The sequence below is a fragment of the Topomyia yanbarensis genome, unplaced genomic scaffold, assembly GCF_030247195.1.
Source record: "Topomyia yanbarensis strain Yona2022 unplaced genomic scaffold, ASM3024719v1 HiC_scaffold_79, whole genome shotgun sequence".
In the NCBI taxonomy this organism is placed as follows: Eukaryota; Metazoa; Arthropoda; class Insecta; order Diptera; family Culicidae; genus Topomyia; species Topomyia yanbarensis.
Window position 1 is genome coordinate 47,545 of NW_026684035.1, and position 14,387 is coordinate 61,931.

Sequence of the window (14,387 nt, forward strand, 5' to 3'; positions counted from 1 at the left end):
ACTTCCTGTTGTGGAGTTACGGATTGTGGAGGGTGGTCACAGAGAAAACTCCTGTTTAAACCGATACCGCGATGAATGCAAAAAGGATTTTTTTGCTAAAATAGAAGCCACAGGTCTCGCATTTGCAGTTCTAGGTTACTGACGGCCCATCGAAATCTTGTTGGTTACATTGACCATCATAGACAATTGTAGGAGTGCCCGGAAAAATCACCATCTTTCAAAATTAATAAATTTACATCAGTTTCACATCAGATGGTTGGGCTGATTTTCACAAACTTAGTCTCAAACGAAAGGTATATTGTTCTTATTGGCTGCTATGAAATTTTGTACAGATCGGTTTTATGGTTACGGAAATATAGTATGAATCGTCCGGTTACATAAGAAATTCCAGTATAAGTAGGAACTAAAATTTTTATTTCATGTGGGGGCCCCATGAAATTTTAGAAATCGAATTCGTATTTTCGATACCAAACATCATTAAAATGCATGAAACGTCGAGATTTTATGTTATCTCGGTCGACTTTTTGGGACTTTGCTGATTATGGTAATGCAATCCGTTGGAATGTTGACCTTTTAACCGAGGCCCGCAGGGCCGAGTCATCATTAAAGTTTTGTCCCAAAAATCAGTCAGTTTTCACTATTGAACGATCGTTTTCAATGTAAAGCGCTACGATTTCAGCGCGTTATTTTGGTGTAAATCGACTCATAGCTAAAATGGCACTAAAAGGTGTTTCAGAATTGTGTTTAGCTGTCAAAATCGGTTGAAAAATGGCGGAGTTGTTCAATATTGAAAAAGGATACATCCAGCTGACGCACTCTGTACTATTCGATTTAGTTTGTCGAACACGCCAAATGTTTGTGTGTATATATGTGTATGTGTGTGTGTCAAATAGTGTCACTCAATTTCTCAGAGATTGCTGAACCTATTTGCACAAGTTTCAAATACACAGCAAAACGTTCCCGTAAGCTGCTATTGAAGTTTCAGTAGAACCGACTTCCAGTTCCGGAGTTACGGTTTGAAAAATACGACCCCATAGCAAATTCCCTTATAAACTGGTAACACCATGGTGTCCGAATTATATAATACATATTCAACATTACTTGGATTTGCGGGTCTAGTTCACTGATAGTGAATCAAAGATTCTTAGAATAAATTGTCCACTATCGATAATTCCGGAAGTCCAGGGTTCCAGACATGTTCCAGAACTAAAGCAACTTCGGTGATGATTGAACCAATTTTCACTAACCTAGTATCAAATGGAAGGTATAATATGCATTTGGGAGTTGCACCTTTCCATCCACCCCTTCCCCTCCTTCCTTCCATTTCCCTCCCCGATCTTTCACCCGCTGCCCTACCCCCCTCCATCACAGACCAACCTCACACCCACATCTCCTTCACCCACACACTTAAACTCACACACATTAAGCTGATTAAATATTATATATTTGTTTGTTTCAAAAGTGTCAGTGTCGACATGATGCTCAACAGGTTCGTGGCAGTCATATTGAACTCATATTGTAAGTAGCGATTTGCCCACTACTTGGGTTCTTTTATAAATTTTCTCGCTGGACCCTTCTTTTCAGGGCGGCCTAGGTGCTTCTACCGGAATTTCGGATTTTTGTTACACAAACAAAAAGGTAAACAAACAAAATAAATTAATAAATTTACCGACTTTTATTTTCATTAACTCCGTTACACTGCGCACTGCTGGATATCGTCGATCTGCTGCTACCGTTGGCGGGAAGACGGGCGGTTTCTTCCGACCGGCCGGAACTACAACGAACGAGTTCTTCCGGCATGTCGTTGGCTGCTCCGGCGGCGGTCCTTTGCCTTTAGCTAGGGAGTTGAGATTGGCTCCTTTGTTAGAACCTCCCTAGCGACGTTGGCGAATTATCGCCGGATCGACTTGCTCGCCGCAAGCCATCCCGAAAGTTACCGCAGTGCACTTCCCAGGGGGAATCTTTGTCCGCTCTGCTTCGTTCTCCTTGGCGAATAACCGTGGATTAGAGCTAGGCTCGTTCGACTGTGTTCGACCTCCACAGTGAGAACGGTCGGTGTTTTGATTCCTTCTCGTTTAGCCGGGGAAGTGAGAGTACTCCTTAGCGATTAGCTATCCCCTTATGGCGAATCAACACCGTACTTACGTGTGCCCGAACCACGGGCCGGTACTTTCGACGGTATAACTTGCCGTCACACGTGTGCGCTTCAGCTCATTGGCACTAGTGGCGGGAAACTGTTCCGAAAAAGGATCGATTATTCTGGGCGTCTGTTTACTGCCGTGGTATATAAGAAATGTAATAGATATTTCCACAATGTTATATTGAATGTAACCAGCTATTAAATCATAGCTTTGATAAATGAGAAAGGCACAATTGCTCCTGGGGGGTATTAAAACAGGTTTTTTAGTATCGCGGTGTGTTTGTAAAGGTATTATTTTAAAATCTGTGAAGTTTTTAGGACTAAATTTATTAAAAAAATTCCTTTCCGTTAGGTATATTGCGGTCAGAGAAAAATTGTGCGGTCAAAAACCGAAATTAGTATTTATTGCACTTCGTACTAAGTTGCGTGTGAAAAGAAGGCACTAAACTGCATATTATACCTTGCATTTGAGACTTGGTTTGAGAAAAACGGTGCCTTCATCACCGAACAACCGATGTGACTTTAATTGTGGAATATGCCCGGTATCCAGAACTTCCGGATTTGTCGATAGTGTACAATATATTTAAAGTATGTTTGATTCGCAAACAGTGATCTAGACCAGCGAGTCGAAGTAATTTGTTGACCATGTCAATAGGTTTAGCCTATGAGGTATTACTATTGTAACGGTTTATATGAGAAATTCTTAAGTGACCTTACTAACCACCCTGTAACTCCAGAACCAAAAGTCAGAACCGCATAAAATTCAACAGCAGTCATTAGGATTACTGTATCATTCATTTGAAAAAAGTTTGTAAAAATCGGTCAAGAATTCTCTGGGGAATAGGTGTGATATTAGCTTAGGAACTTGGCGAGTTCCCCGGGGGAGTCATGAGCCGTCATACCCAAGCAACCAAAAGTTCGTACAAGGGAGCTGCATAAGCTTCTCGTTTTAAGTAATTTTTCAGTACGTTTTATGTTCTAATAGCGGCTTAAGCAGCTTAGAAGTTCGCTAAGAACTTTATGAGAACTTTAAAGAGTGCTTTTTAGGTATTATCCGAACTTCTGGTTGCTTGGGTAGGTGGTCAATGTGGTAAAAGCTACTTCGATTAATCATTAGTTATCTAGACCCGCAAATTCATGCAATGTTGAACCCATTTTAATATGTTTTACATCATTTGGACATCATGGTTGTACCAGTTTATATGGGAATTTGTGTGTAACCGTACTCTTCAACCCGTAACTCCGGAACCGGAAGTCGGATAAACTAAAAATTGAATAGCAGCTTATGGGAGCGTTATACCTTTTATTTGAAGTTTGTGCAGATCGGTTCAGTCATTTCAGAAAAAAATGTGTGAGTTTAAATAAGACACACACATACACACAGACATTTTCCGATCTCGTCGAACTGAATCGAATGGAATATGCACTCGGCCCTCCGGGCCGATTGTAAGAAGTCGATTTTTACAGTGATTGCATAGGCAAAAAGTTGTGTGATAAAAAGTTTCACAGCGTCGAATAGCCGATCGACCGCTTCTTTTCTTTTATTGAAAAAGTTTGGACGTTCTCCGCCATCCGCGTTCTACCCTACGTTCCGGCTTCGAAAGTTCTCGACGCTTTCGGTAAAAGGTCGGAAGGAAGCAGCAAAACCATCAACGCGCTTCGTTGCTGGCCATTTTCATCGTCAAAATATCGGCGAATTGAACACCCGGTAGGCAAAGGCCTAAATAGCGTCATTGCAACGTCATTGTAGACGCCGTTCGTCGCCATTGCTCCAATTGGTTTGCGAGAGGAAGTCGGAGCCGAAGCCGCAATACCAGTCGGCACCCAGCAGAGATGACGCTATTCCAGAAGTAACGCATGTGAGTAAAAATAGATAATTGATCCGTGCACGTAGATCCATACACACAAACTCAAAAACCTTCGAAAGCTTTCTTTATCGTTCGAAAGCTAAAACCGAGCGCGCATTTGTACTGCTCAGCGCAGCTTTATCCGCTAGCAGAAATTTGGACCGCACTTAAGTAGACAGACAGGGGAAAGCTAGAAAGAGAAGGAAGGAACCGGAAACATGTAAATATATTTATAAATAAAACCTGGGTTAAGAGTAAATGCCATATTTCAATCCATCCAATAAAATCCAATAAAATGTTCCTGTTAGTTAGTGTTACCTGAAATGTTTGATTTTTTGTTGGTTAGTTTCCCATGTAGTGAATTTGGTCCGAGAATATTTCTCACGTTTCGCGGCGTTTTCCGTAGATTTGTGTTTGTTTTGCTCCGATGGGCTATCGGGAATTAGTCCCCTCTATTACATACAAAGCAAGAGAGAAAGAGTGTTCGATTGAGTTCTGCCTGTGATAACTGATCGTTTTTGCTTTTCTCATATAAAGAAAGGCCATGCAATAACCAGGCCCGTCAAGAGGGGGGCTCAGGGGGGGGGGGCAACTACCCTGGGGCCCGGGTCTGTTTTGGGGGCCCGCATTTTTAACCGAATTAAATTTATTTTAATTTAATTGTTGAAGTTTATTGTTTCTGTTGACACTGCAAATATATTACAATCAAATACGTTCCAATGGTTTTCTGAAGTAGGTGAACGTAACCCAATCAGATTCATTTAACAGTGCAATAGAACCATTCTGGTTTCATTTATCGCAAGTGTTTTTCAAAGTGTGCAGTATGAAGTGGTATACAATTTATCATATTCCTAGCTAACTGTCACTAATAAAAGTTGGATATTCTCGGAATAGGATTGATGAGTAGATGACGAAAATCAATGTATTTTGAAAATCAAGATGGCGAATTCCAGTTAAAACATCATTATAACCTAAAATATTGACGTTTTCGAAATAAGATAATCATATAATCGATATAGGTATAGCGATTTGTGATGCGAATGATATGATTATAGAAAACTTTTCTCAACCAGAAGACGCTATATTGGCCTTCAAAAGGGCATCGCTCATCTACTCATCAAACCCGCTTAAAAATACCCTCATAGTTTATACAGATATTGTTCGAAATAGCTCCAAGCTACCGTTTCTATCATCTACTCGTCAAGCCCTTTTCAAAAATCCCCAAATTGTTAGGGTTATCGAGATTATTGTTCAATCGGAAGTCTCCATCCTGGATTTCAAAAAGGTACCAAATATCCATTTTCATCATGTACTTGTCAAGCCCGTTCCGGAAATACCCATATTGTTAGGGTTATCGATAATATTGCTCAACCAACGAATTTTAATAAGAATGTGAAGCGAACTTTTTTTACGATCTAAATCCCAAAAAACGAACTAATTTAATTTACGAACCCTTGGCTTGGTTCGTAAATGGAGGTTGCAGTGTACACATTTGATGTAGAAAATATGGGAATTTAACTAGATACTTATTCTACCCATTAGTTTCCACCAAAAGTTGAAATTCTTTCTCTCACAACTCTCTGTCTCAGTCTTTTAACAGCAGATTTCGCTGTTGGATCCCAGTCATCGCATTCGGAATGTTTTCTCTCTGAATGTCAGCGCAAATGTAACAACTGATTCCAAAACCGATTTCCAATGGGTGACATACAATTTCATCTCAGTCCAGATTATCGTATGAAAGTTAGCTTCAGGGCAAAAAAGATTATGCATAAAATTGCTGCCTTCACCACAGTCTGAAATATTTGAAAATATCCAGCCGGTTAATGCACCCATTGGAAAATCATTCAATATCAGTGTTAACCTTCCGGTAGACGCACTAGTACACAGAGTGCGCGTCACTCAGGAAATCAAGCGAAAGCGTCTTTGAACACCAGCGCCTACTCGTTCAGTGAGCCATGCACGCGACTTCAGGAAGGCCAGACATAAAGTGTATAACTTTTGAACGGGTGCTTATGGACAAACAATTTTACCTTTGTTTTGTAGGTGAAACCTAGTCCTATTAGAATAATTGATAGTATAATTACAATTTTTGCCGATAGTGACGTCACACGGGTTCAAAAACAGGCCAAAATTAAATCAAAATCAGTTATAAGTCTTTACACAGCATTCACAGCTATCTGGTCTCTTCGGAAAAGTTGTGTGTTTTATGATGATAAAAAATACCTTAGAACATTGTTAATGCGAAAAATTAGAAATAAAAAAGTTATGAGTAAAAATAGGAAATGAAGGAGTTCACCATAGAGAACTTCTCATAACTCGATTACTACGAGTGACAGAGACAACATGTCTTCTGCAAAATTTATAAAAATACTCTTCTCTACAACTTTGTCGAAAACAGCCAAACGCTATCTCTTTCGGTTCAAAAGTTAAATTTTCTATAGCCTACTATGATCGTTTTTTTAAAAAGATAATATCACCAAAAGATGGCGCTTTTTACACACACAAACATAGTAGGATATGTGAAATCACTAATATGGACAGTTTTGACTCCAGTGAATTAAGTACCTCAAAACGCTGTTTTGAGCCACTGTGCAAAGTGGCGTTTACAGAATTTTGACAACCTGCTTGGTTACTGAGATATAGCGAGAAACGTGCTGAGAAATTTTTCATTTTTTACTTCAATTGACTGTGTCTAGGGATTGGCTCAAATTATCTTGATGTAAAAGATGTTTTTATATGTAAAACTATCTGAGAAACACAATGGCATACTCATTTTCAAAACAAAAATGCACGAATTGTGAGAAAAATGCAAGATAAGTTTTAAACTGGAAATGTTGCATATTTGGCAACACTGTAACCAAAAATAACTATTTTTTCTAAATTCCCTCACTCATTTCCTTCAAAATGCACCTCATCGATTGTTCATAGACCAAATGAAGCCAAAGATATGAATAAAAGTTAATAATTGCTGATTTTTTTCTATGGAAAATTTTCCATGCACGATTATGACACCCTACAAATTTTGTCATCAATACACGCCTATGGCACGTGTAAGTGTGACTTTTGTTCACATTTATAGTGAAAACTCGCAACATAGTCAACCGATCTTCGTAATATTTGAGAGATTAATACAGAATAGATAGAAGCATCAATTGTCTTCTTTGAATTGTTTGTGCAATTTCTAAGTTTCAAGATATTCAATCTCAAACTTTAAAAATCGTTTTTCTCGAAATGTGCTAAATGACGCTTGTCATAAGATAGCACCACAGCGACGAGCTAGCATAGAAACAAGATTCAGTTTGCTCCTGAAACCGAACATATGCGAACATGAATGCGTTGTACCGAAAAGCAAAGGACGAGGGAAACAAACCAAACATTCGATTCATCGCGGCGGGCATGAATTGAATTTTGTTTCTCTTTCAAGATCACGAAGGGATGTCAATTTTTCTAAGCTCTGATTCTGGGCAGCATTATTGTGCGTCAAGGGAGCATGAACAATGCCGATATGGACTGTATGGCAATGCCACAAAAAAGGTTTTCAATTGGAATGGTAAATCGGACGCAAGTCATTCTAATGGCCAGACACAAATATTCCTTTATTAATTTTTATTTTTTCCATCTATTACATGTTTAAAATACTGACGACTCTGTTAAGCTAACGCGTTGAATCGTGTCAAATAAACAATTTTCATAACAAATAGTTTAATTGAAACGGTTGCATCCGTATAGTTTCTCTAATCGATATTGAAATAAGAAGTCATATATGGTAGGGCTCGTCAGTACTTCAAACCCTGGGGCCCGGCGCGGCTCTCGACGGCCCTGGCAATAACTCAAAAAAACAACTTTTCAACAGAGGCACGGAGGGCCGAGTGTCATATATCATTCGATTCAGTTCGTCGAGATCGGAAAATGTCTGTGTGTGTGTATGTGTGTGTCAAATGATGTCACTCAATTTTCTCAGATATGGTTGAATCGATTAACCCAAATTTAGTTTCAAATGAACGGTTTAACACTCCCATAGACGCAACCAATTTTTAGTTGATCGGACCTCGGGTTCCGGAGTTACAGGTTGAAGAATGTGGCCACACAGCAAATTCCCATATAAACTGGCAACCCTATGATGTTCGAATGATGTAATACATATTTAAATGGGTTCAGCATTGCTTGGATTTGCGGGTCTAGATCACCAATCGCCAGTCAAAGTAGTTTTGACCACATTGGCATCCTATGACGATTCTTGATGCCCCGGGGAACTCGCCAAGTTCCTGAGCTAATGTCACACCTATTTCCCAGCAAACTCTTAACCGATTTTTACAAACTTGATTTCAAACGAAAGATATAATACTCCAATTGACCGCTATTGAATTTCATTTAGTTCTGACTTGTAGTTCCGGAGTTACAGGTTGGTTATTGCGGTCACGCTGAAATTTCTGATAAATTCGTAATACATCATAGGTTAAAAGTATTTGAAATGAACAATAAATTACTTCGATTCGCAGGCCTAGATAACATGATTCACACATCACATATTCTTGGAATAAATTGTCCACTCTCGATAATTCCGGAAGTGCCGGGATCCGTGCATTTTCCAGAACTTAAGCCGCTTCGGTGATGACTTTGCTAAATATAGTAATGGCTCCATCTTAACGCGAGACGGAGTGCATTTTTTCACATTTTGTGTTTACCTACCGTTTCTTTGCGCCATTTCGGGGTTAACTTCTATAACCTGCCTTGAGGTTAGGTTTCAAGCTGGGCAATTCTAACCTAACGAGTGGTTCTCTTCGGGGGTGGCGCTAAAGCTACTCGTTCAAAACGTCATGAGGAGCGTTTTGGTAGACGGAAACCGTAAATGGCAATTTGGGTAGGATTGTTTTTTTGCTCTCACTTTGCCGTATTATACCAATTTGAATTTATAATCAAACTATTTAATACTGATCCCTCCTTCACTCTTTTCCTTAGTAAGATTCGCGTCAGGGACTGTCCAGCAAAACCACATGTAGGAAATAGTAGAGTGGCGGTACGATGTTGAGTGCCAAAGAGCACACTTGGGCTAAAAGCCGCTGCGGCTACATATTAGAACAGGGAACGATATGGTGAGTTGAGGGCAAACGAGAAGAATCTTCATCGCTGTATAACTATAACTGGTAGTAGAGATGGTCCGGTTAGGGTTTTTGTTGGTTTGGAGTTCTCGGGTAATTTCGGGTAGGGTTTTTGAAATTTTAAACTTGCGGACTCAGGTCGGGTCTGGGTTTTAAATTTTGTAATTGTCGTGTTCGGGTTTTGAATAAATCAAATCCAACCGTTTTGTGGCGTTGTTTATGTCTATACACCACATCTATTCAATCAACTTTACTTCGTGACACGAATTGATGATACACCTTTTTGCCTTTCTCAATAGAAAGGTATTGCAATTGCTCTGAAACCCGACTTTTTAACGGAGGCCCGGAGGGCCGAGTGACATATACCATTCGATTCAGTTCATCGAGTTCGGCAAATGCCTGTGCGTGTGTATGTATGTATGTGTGTGTATGTGCGTCTGTGTGTGTATGTGACCAAAAATGTCACTCATTTTTCTCAGAGATGGCTGAACTAATTTTGACAAACTTAGTCTCAAATGCAAGGTGCAACGTTCCCATAGGCTGCTATTGAATTTCTATTGGATCAGACTTCCGGTTCCGGAATTACAAGGTGATGAGTACGATCACGCAGAAAATGTCGATTTTAATAAATTCTGCAATGTAAAGGTGAAAATTTTTCCAAAATATGACCACAACTGCTTCGATTTGTAGTATTAGGTCACTAACATCCATTCAAAGTCTATTTGGCCACATTGACCAACATCATCGGTTCCGGAAGCCCCGGCGGAAGTATCTAAATTCAGAATAACAGTCACATCGGTTTCTCGGAGATGGCTTGAACGATTCAACTAAACTTGGTCTCAAATGAAAGGTGTTGCGTCCCCGTAAATGGCTATTTAATTTCATCCCGATCCGACTTCCGGTTCCGGAGTTACATGTTGTGGCGTGCGATCACATAGCAAATTGCGATTCAAACCGATACTCCGATGAAAGCAAAAAAGGTAAAAATTTCGCTAAAATGTCTCTCAAACAACTTAAATTTGCTGTTCTAGGTCACCGACGGCCAACCAAACTTTCGTTGACTATATTGACCACCATAGACGGTTCCGGAAGTGCCCGGGAAAAGCGGCCATCTTTCAAAATTGACGAACTCACTTAAGTTTCCCGGAAATGGTTGGGCCGATTTTCACAAACTTTGTGCCAAATGATAGCTATAATATCCCCACAGATGTCTATACAATTTCGTACAGATCGCTTATATGGGTCCGGAAATATAGACAAAACCGTCCGGTCACATATTAAATTCCCATATAAGCGGGAACTCAAATTTTTTTTTCATGAAATTTCAGAAATCGAATTCGTATTTTTGATGCCAAACGTCTTTAAAATGCATGAAACGTCGAGATTTTATGTTACCTCAAAAAAAATTTTTTATAATTTTTCAGTTCAATATTACCGTGGCTGTTTTTTCTTTTAGAAAATTGTAGAACTCGAATAATGATTTCTTTTCTTGTATATTTGTCATGTTATGTATAATAATAAAATGTAATATTTGCATTTGAAAGCTTTTAATGAATATAAACAACGCAAACATTCTCGTGTTCATGATTGAGAAAGGCACAATTGCACCGCTAGGGGGATTAAAACAGGTTTTTTTGATAGGGGAAACATTGCCACTGAGACCACTATTCAGGTTATTTTTTGTGGCTGCCCCTGTTTGCTCTACATGTTACAAATTGCCCGAATCCAATGTAGTTGAAGGCGAGTTGTTTGTTTGTCGAAGAAATAGTACCGCACGCTGGCAGAGATAAAAACGCTGATTTCACTCGCTGATAGTTCGTTTTGCTTGGTTATCCCGAGCAAATACTCATGGGCAGTGCAGTAAAATATCATTTCATTCAATCGAAACTGAATGAACGCAGTCAATCTGTCGTCTACGGCAGCATTCACATTCATTTAACGCATCAGTTGCTGTTGATCTGAAGCTGGGTTCATGACACTTCACTCACCGCTGCTTTCAAATGAGTCGCAATTCATATTCAACCTCCTTCGTTTGATCCTCTCAAATGAATAGATCCGCTTTCAATTTACCCAGTGAGCACCAGTCAAATGAGATCCGGGTAAACCTAAGACAAAAAGAGACAACTGGCTTCGTATTTTTGGTTATCATGCCTCTCTTGTGCCAGATGACAGATGAGTGTATGCAGCTAGCGAGGTTGGCAGTGCAGCCAATTTCTTTGTCATATTTAGATATGTTGCTATAATACACATAATAATGACTGTTTTATTGACACACATTTCGCCAACATTTATCTGGTACTAATCAATCCAACATTTTTGTCACATACTACATGTTTTTAGCAAATTTGGCCAGCATAACAGCCTATTCATCAGAATCAAATTTCCAACAAAAATATTATAGAGATGAACGTACTACCAAATAGCATTTTTCATTGCAACCAGTTTCAATAAGCTGTTATTAGTAGATTCATTATTTTCGTCTGAACTCTGCGAATTTAAGAAATTTTGAAAAAAAATATGATAGCCGCAGTATGCTATCATAATTGTACGAAGCTGTCAAATTTATTGCTAAAATCAAATATGTAATTCAGCTATTTTTTGCACCTCTACCAATAGTTTCCTGTGTAAAATTCCGATGACATGGTGAAGAGGTAAAACACTTCCACACTGGTTCTATAGGAACACATTACGAGCACAGTCTACAGATACGAGAATCTTTTCTTTTTCAGAAAGAATTCGAAAAGGTTTTGCTCGATATGAATGCTATAAATAGGTCATATCGAAGGTGGGTTTATTGATTTGAGGTAACCAAAAGGCGCCATATTGGATTGATTGATTGCAAAATGTCCTCAATCATCAGTTTCCGTCATCTAGTGACCATCATTGCAAATGCGATATAGATATATATTGATCATGGTTTTTACTGTGGTGGTTACCCGAAACCGCCATCTTTGTTTTCAAAATGGCCTAAATTTATAAATTACGGTATTTTATGATTATTTTAAATGATACCCATATTGATAGTTGTTTTCACAGTTTCTTGGTCACTATAGGCCGCAATCTTGGATTTCAAAATGGCCTAACCTCCTTTCAAATGGTATCCATGTTACCCTCATCTCTGATTTAAAAATGACTTTAACCATCGAACTTGAGCTTGAGCTTGACCTTGTACGACCACCTCTAGCTGCTACTCCGTTATCGATCTAGACTAGCTGAAGTTGCACAGGGAATCAGTAGATAGTTATGCTTGGGATTAGGGAAACATCTTTCAATGTGCAACTCCTGGTAATCTTAAAGTGTTTATTGATCAAAACCGGCGCCGGCCTGGCCCGAACGTAGATCGCGGAAGGAACGTTAGTCCGATACTTGTTTTGCTAGAGACCGTAAATACTACTGCGCACTCCACAAGTATCACGGGAGGACGATATTTGGTAGTAACTAGATATCGACTCATCAACTCATGGACCGGGAACCAACGGCTTTACTTCCCTTCCGAAGGAAGATTTTGCACCTCAGAAAAATCTCAGCGACCTCGGCTGGGATTGCACTCAGACTAACTGGGATTGGTGGCTGTCACACTTACCACTCAACCAACTAAGCCTTCATTTAAAATGACTTAAACCATCGATTTCCGTTATCTATCATCTTGGACCTTTAACGAGTTCGCCCGTTTACACCTAAGACAAGATAAGGCAACTAGTAATACGATTTCTGTATATTTCTGTATTTTGGTAGTACGTCCATCTCTATTTCAATGTTTGTGGCAAATTTGATTCTGATGAATAGACTGTTATGCTGGCCAAATTTGCTAGAAACATGTAGTATATGATAAAAATGTTGGATTGATTAGTTCCAGATATATTTTGGCGAAATGTGAGATAATAAAACAGTCATTATTATGTGTATTATAGCAACATATCTAAATATGACAAAGAAATTGGCTGCACTGCCAACCTCGCTAGTTGCATACAGTCATCTGTCAACAATTATTCAGCAGGGCACAAGAAAGGAAAGAAAACTCTCCAAGAAGAAGAAAAAGAAAGGTTCGGAACATTTGTCATTTTTGAGTGAATTTGTTTTATACTTGTAAAATTAAGCAGAAAAGCCCACTACGTCATTTGTTTTATTCTTTTCTTTTTCGTATCCTCCTGATTTATCAGCTTCATCAATACAACCTCACTCATACAGAGAAAAAATGCTCGTACCTGTATCCGTCTTGAGTTGCCTCGTCTTATCATAGCTTTTACCCTATATTATTTATTATCTTGGTCGGAGTTATTTTTATGTCAGTGAGTGTTCCTTCATATTCATTTGTGAGTGGTTCATTGGAATGGTTCACTTCCATTAGCTGAGACCGTGCTAATGTGAGGTTGGTGTTTAATAGAAACTAAACAGGCAAAAACGTCAAATGACCAGAACCTGTTATTCAATTGACAGTGAACTTTGAGTGACTCAAACGAAGACGGCAGTCGAACTCAACTGATATAGTGGTGGTATGTTTACAGTGAAAGACTCGAAGTTTCACTTGAAACGTTTTTTTTCGTTTGAAATTGATATTTTACCGCACTGCTCATGGGTTCAAACACCACATAGCCCCTTGAAAAGACCTTAAACATGGTCCGTGCCAAAACTTCACAACCATCGAAACATCATGAAATGGTCTCAATAACCCATAAATACACCAACATATGGTATTTTATATGGGATCTACCGGACCATGGTGATAGTGTTATCATGGGTTGAACCCATTTCAAACACCCATGACAAACCCCATGAGCATGGGGGTATTATGGGCTTTTTGTTTGCTCGGGATCCTTAGGAATAATTTCTGGTTCGAGCCGGGTTTATCCATTATTAAAAATATCGGGTTCGGGTCGGTTTCGAGTTTACCAATTTTAGGAGTTGTGGGTTCGGGTTGGACTCAGACAGTTCAATAATTTTATTTTCGGATTTGGGTAGGGTATGGGTTTTTTCAATTATAAAATTCTTGGGTTCGAGTCGGGTTATAATCTCGAGTTTGGGTCACCTCTGGTTTTTCATTTTTGAAATTGTTTAAACCCATCGATCCAAACCGTTATAAATCACCGTTAGTAGCCTTACTTGTTATGGTGAACAAATACATATTGTCAAAACCACAACTTGTAGTTGTTTTAATCGATGTTGTTTATAAAGAACTTGGCCATGAAAGGGTTAAGCATAGTCTGTATCTGTTCGTACAATATCTGGTGGCGTTGGGTTACGAGTAATGACGCAAAGTTTCTTTTGTAATCAGTTCACGGTCAACAACTGAAATTGGGATGG